The sequence below is a fragment of the Podarcis vaucheri genome (genome assembly GCF_965113315.1).
Source record: "Podarcis vaucheri genome assembly, chromosome: 17".
NCBI classification, from domain to species: domain Eukaryota; kingdom Metazoa; phylum Chordata; class Lepidosauria; order Squamata; family Lacertidae; genus Podarcis; species Podarcis vaucheri.
The window spans coordinates 33,494,766-33,505,348 of NC_138755.1; the positions used below are offsets into that span (position 1 = coordinate 33,494,766).

The 10,583-nt window shown below is 43.6% G+C and overlaps 1 protein-coding gene across 2 annotated transcripts in view; it reads right to left on the reverse strand.

Moving 5' to 3' along the window:
- The window catches only part of OR6V1 (olfactory receptor family 6 subfamily V member 1), a 30,695-nt gene extending 27,552 nt beyond the window's left edge, over nt 1-3,143 (reverse strand). For both annotated transcript variants that reach the window (XR_014214796.1, XM_082205099.1), the window contains exon 1: nt 2,998-3,143. The gene's annotated coding sequence lies outside the window, so the exon portion shown is untranslated. The remainder of the gene's footprint in view (nt 1-2,997) is intronic.
- Nucleotides 3,144-10,583: the final 7,440 nt, after the last annotated feature.

A 10,583-nucleotide genomic window follows, 5' to 3' on the forward strand; every position in this document is an offset into this window, starting at 1 on the left:
AAGGCATCTCTCCTGATTTCTGCTGTTTCTGACAACTAAGCCTTCTTTATTCAGTTGCATTTTAATGGCCAGTCCTTTTGATGCTTTGCAGTACTAATAGTTAATCTCCCCAGGCCCTCACTGAAAAAAGGAGTTCCGGACTTCATCAACACTTGTTGATTGACTAGGATTAAAGACTGGTACACACTCAAGACATTGGCCTAGGTTAAGTAACTCTTCCCATGCTAATTGCTGATCCTCAGAAGTAGGTCCAGACATTCCAATGCACATGGATCTTGTTAACATTCTCAAGGTCTGACACACAGTCTTCACACATCAACACAAATTAAACACCTCACACCCCTTGCATAACTCCCTTTCTAATACACATAGAGACTGTCTTATAACATATCCCAGTTATACAAGTTCTAATTGAATCCCAGTGTTTACTAAACCTAAACATTTAGCACAATATATCTATTATATCATTGTTCCATTTTTTAATGTTGTAACCTGCCCCTGGGAACTTAGGATGAAAGGTGGGTAGTGAATAATAACAAAAATAAGAATAATTCTAGAATCTAAACCTTTTGAGGACTGAGTTTTCTTGCAATATTTGCTCAAAGGGTATAAGTTGTCTAAGAGCACTTACTGTTTTATAAGTAACAAACTTGATGTACATTCAGCCAATTTACCTGTATTCCTTGAAATGGACCCCAATTCTTATGTTCTTGTTCTTGGTTATGCAGCTGGCTAAAAATCTGACATTATCTATCTATACATGCAGACATAGCACTAAACCTTCTGCAGCGTGGAAAGTCCATTGCCTTTCCACTTGTTGTTTATAGCAGAGGAATCGGGATTGGGTAACATTAGGAACTGCTTGCAATGAAGCACCCCATCTCTTCTCAGTGCCATCCCAGGACATATTGCTGCCTAGAATGGAGCCCAAATGGTACCCCCATTTCCTGGCTAGAGGCACTACTGTCAAAAGTGTCTTTGCATCTTTCAGATTTCAGCACCTGCCTTCATGCATCTTCCCTACCCCCAATGATTCTGCCTGAAGCAGGTTACTTGCTTCACATTCTGCAGCATAGCAGTGCTGGCCATGCCTGTTCTTGGGAGCTTGAAAAGGCCCTAAGCCACCACGCAAAAGAGCTGCCATCTGCAGTTTACTGATAAAGAATAAGTCAGCTGATAACAGTTTTTGTGACGTCTCTTTCACTGCTATACCTCTGGCCCTCTCAGTGGCTAATAAAAATTCCCAGGGGGAAATAAGCTTCTAATTTGGATGTGCAAGCATTGCGTATTCTGTTACCCATTATTATCAACTCCAGACCCATGGCAAGATGATTTGCAACTGGAGACCATATATTGTTTAAGGCATGCAGCGGCTATCCATTCTACATCCTGTTTTAGTTAAGGCAACAATAAGGAAATGTTTCAACTCCCTTCCTGCTTAAAAGTTGAAACTTACAGAAGAACAAGTAGCTGTTAAGTACATTTGGCGGGAACCAAAACACACAATAAGGCATTACTTTTATCAGGGTCAACTGAACTGCCACAAAATAGTGAGCAAGTTTTCAAGTTCTCCAGAGCCCTTCATCAGGTAGAATGTTAAAAAGCAAGGAGTTAGGAGGGGTGCAGTTAATCTGAAGCCTGCAGTTTATAAGCATATTGAACTGGAATACAGATCTTTTGCAGTCATAACAGGATTTGCCTCTTAAGGTGAATTGTAGAGTGTAAGGATATCCTGGACTACTGGGACAAAAAATAAAATAAAATTGATCTTCTGTTTTTTAGAGCCTAAAAGATAGTGGCTATTTGGTTCTGGAAGTGCAGAATTATATTACAGTGGTACCTCAGGTTACATACGCTTCAGGTTACAGACTCCGCTAACCCAGAAATAGTGCTTCAGGTTAAGAACTTTGCTTCAGGATGAGAACAGAAATCATGCTCTCGCGGCGCAGCGGCAGCAGGAGGCCCCATTAGCTAAAGTAGTGCTTCAGGTTAAGAACAGTTTCAGGTTAAGAACGGACCTCCGGAACGAATTAAGTACTTAACGCGAGGTACCACTGTAGTAAGTTGTATGAATGGATCACATGGGTGAATCATTCTTTGAGACATTATACGGGCACATCACACTCAATTTTAAATGGCAGGAAAGAACTGTATGCCAGTACACTGTCCCAAATTTTGTCAATGCAGGATTTGGTATAAACTGTACTAGTTGATCACAAGATATAGCTTGGGGAACAAGCTGGTGTGACTGCATAGTCAGTAACTGTTCCCGCCATTCGCTCCTGTTTCTGTTCATTGTCTTAGTCTGAACCACTTCAGATTTCTTTTGCCTTAAGAAACAGATGTATTTGTATTTTTGCATCAAAGCACGAACTAGGTAAAGATTTGTTCTCTGGGTTCTTTGCACAAAGAAATCTTCTTCTTCTTTTTTTTTACAGAACGTCAGTCACTCAGTTCTAACCCCAATATACGAGGAAGACAGGATGGGAAAGATAGATTGACCAAATGTTTGATTAAGGGCTTAACCACATTTCCTAGAAAGCATGGGCCTGAGTGGTTCTGCCTTTGTCCCGCTGCCTTCCCCTGGAAAACCCACTCTTTAGCAATAAATCAGAATAAGCATTAATCTGCAGGAAACCTTATTGTGTTTGCTCCAATTCACTGCTAAACCATGGGTTTTCCTGGAGGAAAGCAGGGATGTCATTGAGCCACACATCATTGCCAATGACATCAGATAGGTGACCTGAACATAAGTGCTGATTGGATGCCACATCACCCTTCCACCTATAGTCTCTCTTTTGCACCCAATTGTGTGGTCAACCTTCTACCTCACCTTGTTGATTTTTGAGGGAGCTGGGATATCCCACCACTGACAACTCTCCAATAGTTTGTACCAGCTGATGGTCATTTGGGGGTAAAATCCATTAAGAGAGCCCAGTTCTGCAATGATGGCCCAGATGAGGTCTATGCCCTTCCTAGGACCAAGGTCATTCTCACCTTTCTGGATGACTAAGAGATCAGGCGGACTGGATGCCTTGATTTTGGATGGCAAGAGTGGCATCAGCTGCTCCCCTCGCATACCCCTGCAGCTGAACCATGTAATCTGGACATCTGATGGCAAACTGAGTCCATGGCCTCGGAAGGTGGATGCCCAATGAACAATGGCCGCCTATCCAAATTCTTTTGGCCGCCATACCTGAAAGTGAAGAAGTCAACAGGACATACTGAGTAACAGAAGGGAAGTGTGAATGTATTGCCTGTTGGATGCAGAGAGCCACCTGCCCAAAGCGTTAATTTCATCCCCTGGCAATTTGTGAGTGGATGCTATTGTTGCAGCACTGATTCTGAAGGAGTGGGGGGCAAAGTTGGCAGGTGGGAGGCTGCAAGCTGCTATGGCTTTACTGAGGATCCGAGAGACTTGGTGCCCGGCCAGTAGGGCCATTGTCAAATTCTCTCTTTACCATCCTCACTTTCTCCGGACTGGCCATTTCTCCTTCCTGCCATGATTACATGATGACTCGATGCTCTGTCTGTCACAAACGGATGCACAATATTCACGAATATTTTGCTGAATATGGATGCCCGTCAAAGCAATGGGTTACACTGATATGGACCAATATATGCTGCACGTTTGCAAGGAATATCGGTAGTAGGTGGACTGGATTGCAGCAGGTGTAAACAAGCCCTTACACCTACATTAGTTCGTCAGGCTTGCCAGAAGAAATAACATTAGCAGGAACATGAAAGATCCTACAAAAGGGAAGGGCAGGGGCATGCAGATTGTTTTTCTTTTCCAAAATGTGTGTTACTCAAGGGCAGCCATTGCCGCAGTAACCAAAACAAACAAACAAACAGCCGTTCAAAAACTATATAGCTACAAGACACCTAACTTTAGTCATAATTACCGTATTTTTTGCACCATAACACTCACTTTTTCCTCCTAGAAAGTAAGGGGAAATGTCTGTGCGTGTTATGGAGCGAATGCCTGCGGGTGGCGGGGGGGATTTGCTGCAGTCGTGAGCAGAGGATCCATAGTTCCCCTTCCTTCCCTCCTCCGTGGTTACAAAGCATGGATCCACATGGATCCTCAGGATTTTTGCATTGGGCTACTCCAAACTCACTGTCAGATCACATGTCTGTGGCCACAGCATGAACCACAAAAATCATATATCCACTATTTCGTTTAGAATATTTTTTTTTCTTGTTTTCCTCCTCTAAAAACTACGTGCGTGTTATGGTCTGGTGCGTGTTATAGAGCGAAAAATACGGTAAGTGCACTTGGAAATAATAAAACTTAAGGTTACTTGCAACTAACTTGTTTCGTGGGACCCAGTGATGGAGGCAAATGCTGGGAGGTTGATTTTTCAGAAGCATTCTAGCAGCAATAGCTCCTGACTAGAAGTGTGTGAAAATAGTTCCTAGGTTGTGTTGCTCTGAGGGTGGCTTCTGCGTTGATCATTTAATTTAATATTTTACCTTTCATATATAAATCAGTCTTCCCAACCTGATGCCATCCAGATGTTTTGGGCTACAATTCTCAGCTGCCGCTGTTAACATTTATATATGTAAAAAAAAATGTATTCTTTTTGCTTTTTTACAGGCATTTCTGTTTTGTCTCAAGCTTCAAGAATCCCTGCTTTATCTCGAAGATCAGCCCACATAATTTGTCAGTTTACCTCTTCAGAGGGCTTGAGTTCCAAATCCACATAAATGTTGCTGAAGCTCTTCTGCTTTTTTCCTTTTTTATTAGTGGGGAAAAAAAATCTATTCAAACAGTGAATATATTATCAGTTTTAAGTTGTCCTTTGACTAGTTTTCCTTTCTGTGTTAGGTTTTTTTGCCATTGCCAAAATACACAATTTTGAATGCTATTGTCAACTGTTGTTCCTTTAAAATCTTTCCAAAGTCTTGATACGATTAAGCTTGCTGTTGTCAACATATGATTAATTATTTAATTTGGATATCGTAAGTATTTATCAAACTGGTGATAATTAATACATTTTGTGAAGTAATTTTCTTTCTTGAAACACCTTTTCCTCAAAATAAATAAACATTTGGACACAGCCATCATATGTGGTAACAGGTACCTCTGTAATACCCACACATCCAAAAATAAGTTATTTATATAGGAAAACTCCTGCATTATACCACCTGTGGATGCATTTTAAATATTGTTTTTCATGTAGGTAAATACATTTCAAATATTTATCGTCCTAGATTGTTTTCTAGTCTTTTCTGCTAATTTCAGTTTCTAGATCCAAGTTCCCTTTTTTAGACTTTCCAGTGTACCTGTGTCTGGTAAAGGTAAAGGTACCCCTGCCGGTACGGGCCAGTCTTGACAGACTCTAGGGTTGTGCGCTCATCTCACTCTAGAGGCCGGGAGCCAGCGCTGTCCGCAGACACTTCTGGGTCACGTGGCCAGTGTGACAAGCTGCATCTGGCGAGCCAGCGCAGCACACGGAACGCCGTTTACCTTCCCGCTGGTAAGCGGTCCCTATTTATCTACTTGCACCCGGGGGTGCTTTCGAACTGCTAGGTTGGCAGGCGCTGGGACCGAACGATGGGAGCGCACCCCGCCGCGGGGGTTCGAACCGCCGACCTTTCGATCGGCAAGTCCTAGGCGCTGAGGTTTTAACCCACAGCGCCACCCGCGTCCTTCCTGGTATCTATGTTTAAATATTTGCCTTTCTTCCAGTGCAGTAAGTTGAGTTGCTTATCAACTTGCTCAATTATGTATACACTTGTCTTACATAAAAACCATGAGTGATATTCAGTGTTACAGTAAATCCATTGAAATAAATAAATTTGAGTCACACAATTCAATTGACTTCAACAGATCTATTCTTAGTATGATTAACATTAGATATCACCCAATTTGTTTGTGTCTCTTGCAACTTTTATCTAATTTCATGTATTGTAAATGGACTTGAATTACACACAAGCTGCTCTTGTTGTTGTCATCTGTTGCATTCATTTATTTCTGTATATGAAAAGATGTCTCAAAGTGACTAGAAAACAGTTAAAAAGCAATTAAAAAGCAAATAGCAAAGAAAACAAGACACAATAAGTAATAATAATAATAATAAAATAATTAAAGTGCTCATCCAGCAATACTATAAAAAGTACAAATCCTATTCCATCCCACTAAAAGTGAGCACTACAGTAAAGGTCCAAATTATTCCAAGATATGATCCAAACTTATAATCAAAAACCTAGACAAACAACATCTTAAGGTCTAGCACTGAAAAGCTGGCAAGAGCATTCCACAAATGGGGAACCACAACTGAAAAAATCCTGTTTTTGTGTTGCCACCCTCCTCACTTCCCTCGTTGAGAAGGGCCTCTGATAAAGACTGTGGGGTCTAGGCTGCTTCATGTAAGGAGAGCTGTTCCTTGAGGTCCTTATCATAAATATGAAAACCTCAGTTGTGGAAAGGTACAGTGGTACCTCGGGTTAAGTACTTAATTCGTTCCGGAGGTCCGTTCTTAACCTGAAACTGTTCTTAACCTGAAGCACCACTTTTGCTAATGGGGCCTCCTGCTGCTGCTGCACCGCCGGAGCACGATTTCTGTTCTCATCCTGAAGCAAATTTCTTAACCTGAAGCACTATTTCTGGGTTAGCGGAGTCTGTAACCTGAAGCGTATGTAACCTGAGGTACCACTGTAATTGAGGGAGGAGAGTGGAGGAGAGTAGAAGTGAATGGGAGCATAAATAACCTTTCTCCACTCAGGGGCGGAGGAAGGTGGGTGCGGTAGGTGCAGGCCGCCCCGGGTGTCACCACTGGGGGGGGGTGACACAATGCCGGGCAGCACTCACCGCGGGGCCTGTAGCACGCGTCTCTCCTGGGAGAGATTTGGCAGCTTGTGCACGCGCAGGCTCTACGCTACACAAACGGTCCGTTCGCTGCCTCTCCCCCGGCTGTAGAGCGGCTGAGTGGGAGGAGGCAGGCAGACTCTGGAGGCCCCGCGGTGTGCTCCGCCCCCATGGGTGTTTTGCCCCACCCCTGGGTGCACCAGCCCCAGGTGCCCAAACAGCTTCCTCTGCCACTGCCTCCACTTGCTATTTTTTCACTGCTATGTCTTCAACGTTCTACAGGTTTGCCACGAAATATCTGGTTTGGGTCTAAGCCCTCATAAGGCTTCATCCAGAAGACATCAGATGTACACACCCTCCAACATTTCTCCAATGATTGCCTTCAGATGGCTTGGAGGTCAGCTAACTCCAATGAAAGTAGGGACATCCTAAGTTCAAGTGGGACATTCTGGGATCAAACCAGAAATCGGGACGGCCTTCTCTAAATCAGGGATGCCGCTGGAAAATAGGGGCACTTGGAGGGTCTGAGATGAGTGTTACTCTCTCTTATCTTTTGCTCTCTCTTATCTTAGCTGCTCACCTCTTCTGAATTGGTTGCCAGCAGTACTGACTTTGAGACAAATTCACTATCGCATTTGCTATCCCTAGCAAGGGAAGGAGCCATAGCTCAGTGGTAGACCATGCACCTTGCATGCAAAAGTCCCTAAGTTCAATTCCTGACATCTCCAGGGAGAGAATTCTGTCTGAAACCCTGGAGAGCTGATGGCAGTCAGTATCATCTGCACTGAGTTAGTCGGACCAATGGTCTGACTCAATATAAGGAAGCTTCCTGTGTTCCTAACACCACAATGGTTGTTAACCTTTAAAAAAACAACAATCAGGAAAATAATTCTGGCCTGCATACTGTTTTCACTTGCAGTTTTCTCAGTAAGTGATATGATCCATGCTCATCTCTATTTTTAGCAGTCTATGCTAGGGGTGTGTACTGGCTGCAAGATTCAACTTGCTTTGGGAAACGGCCTAGTTTGTTTCTTAGCTGCTCTGTGTCCAATTCAGTTTGTTAATAGGAACTAACTGCATTAGAGCTGGGGGGGGGGGGGAGGAACCCGAGGCAAAGTGTGTATTTCATTTTCTACCAGAATTTGATGCAATTTGCAGTCATTGTCACCCTTTCTGGGGGAATGTTCATGCATATCAAATTTCAGAATGATGGATGCAGTGGTTCTCCCCCTAGGGAAGATCATTTGGGGGTGAGGAAATGTCACCCCCCCAACAAGAACTCTGCTACCCCCAAATCGTTGGTGAGAGTGTGCTTCTCTCACTCACCCCCCTCCCAAACATATTTTTGGGGTATACAGCCTGGGAGAGAGAGCTCTCTCTTTTGATTTGCATAGCAGGAGAAAGTGGTAGAAAAATTGCATAAATCCACAGGAAAGGCAGGTGGGAAAAATATAGTTCCATTGACTTGTACAGGAGAAGGCACAGATCCACAGAAAAACATAGTTGTTAAGCCCTGGACCTGTCATGTTTTTAGGCTAGACCTGATCATCAAAACAAAAGATGCCCCCTGTCTCGCGATTCCCTTCCTCTTGAGCTCTGGCCATCTTGGTCTTGTTTCTCAGGCTTCACAAGAATATTTGCATATTGAAAATCTTGAAAAACCTATCCTGCACATAGAACAGTAGTCCGTCAGGGAGGAGAGTCCAGTCTGACCTCCCTCAGTGTGTTATTCTTCTTTATTCAGGGAGTATTCCCCCCCCCCAGGTATTCAAATAGACCACAGTGGTGCCTCACAAGACGAAATTAATCCGTTCTGCGAGTCTCTTCGTCTTGCGGGTTTTTCATCTTGAGAAGCACGGCTATTAGCGGCTTAGCGGCTATTAGCGGCTTAGCGGCTTTAAGAAAAAGCAAACAAACTCGCAAGAACTCGCAAGACGTTTCGTCTTGCGAAGCAAGCCCATAGGGAAATTCGTCTTGCGAAGCGACTCAAAAAACGCAAAACCCTTTCGTCTAGTGAGTTTTTCGTCTTGCGAGGCATTCGTCTTGCGGGGTACCACTGCACTTCTCCAGAGATGCTGTTTTTGTGAACTGGCCTGTATTTTAGGGACTCTGAGGGAAAACACAAGGATCTAATGAGGCAAAAAGAGAACGACATCTGAGTTTCAACCTATCTGCCTAAAAAAGAATAATGTTGTAGGAAGAGTGCTTAATATAAAAACTGAGGCCTAGTTTCACTGAGGTGGTGAATTTCCATCCAGGCCGTACAATTTCGTGGTGCAGGGTTTGCATAATTGAATAGCCCTCCATTAAAAAATAATAATCCAAAACCAAACTCCTTTCTCTGTCAGAAGATCAGATTCCATCTAGTTTTCTATGTACAGTAGTGTGATTTTTGTATGTGGAAAAGCATTCAACCCTAAGAGTTTCCAGCTGCCCTCTGAAGTGGTATTGCCAAGACAGTTTTACTGCTTCAGTGACAGCTACAAATGCCTGACTTAACCAATTTCCCCTGTGCTATCCTGCAAAGCTGCCTCAAGCTGCCATAGCTAAAAACAAAAACAGCAGCCTTTCTGAAAGTTATGCTCAGCATAGCAGACAACTGCCTGTATTTAATAGTAATCCTTATCTCGTAACCATAAAAGCCCAAGTTTCCATGTGCACTTTGAGGATAAGCACGTACTGAGAGGTTGGGAGGTGTGACCTACAACTTCTGCAGAAAACAGTTAAATATAATCCTGTGCTTATTTGCTTCCGTGGAAGAGGTTTCTGTAAGAGATGCTGCATTTGCCAGACCATCCAAGCTCAAGGGGAAAGAGTATACAACTTGACGCCTTCCTCAGGTTCAGGACTCCCAGAAGCCTTCAGTGTACTTATTGGTTCCAGCAACAGGTCTTATGAGACTCTTTCCATTGCAAATAAGTGGATTCACCCACACCAGGAAAACAAAACCCGCTCATAATGCTTTCAAAATGATCTTCAGAGAAGGAAAAGTAGAGTGGTACCTCGGGTTAAGAACTTAATCCGTTCTTAACCTGAAACGGTTGTTAACCTGAAGCACCACTTTAGCTAATGGGGCCTCCTGCTGCTGCCGTGCCGCTGGAGCACAATTTCTGTTCTCATCCTGAAGCAAAGTTCTTAACCCGAGGTACTATTTCTGCATTAGCAGAGTCTGTAACCTGAAGCGTCTGTAACCTGAAGCATCTGTAACCTGAAGCGTCTGTAACCCGAGGTACCACTGTACAAAGAGAGGCTACCCAAATGCTGTATTTAATATTGTTTTTGGAAAGTATGCATACCCTTGAACATTTCTCCGATGGAAATAGGGACATCCTATTCATCCTATGGAGCTGGAGAAGACTCTTGAGAGTCCCATGGACTGCAAGAAGATCAAACCTCTCCATTCTGTAGGAAATCAGCCCTGAGTGCTCACTGGAAGGACAGATCGTGAAGCTGAGGCTCCAATACTTTGGCCACCTCATGAGAAGAGAAGATTCCCTGGAAAAGACCCTGATGGTGGGAAAGATGGAGGGCACAAGGAGAAGGGGACAACAGAGGATGAGGTGGTTGGATAGTGTTCTTGAAGCTACCAGCATGAGTTTGACCAAACTGCGGGAGGCGGTGGAAGACAGGAGTGCCTGGCATGCTCTGGTCCAGGGGTCACGAAGAGTCGGACACAACTAAATGACTAAACAACAACAACAACAAGTTCAATCATCATCATTGTCTTTATTCCCCGCCCATCTAACTGGGTTGTCCCAGCCACTCTGGG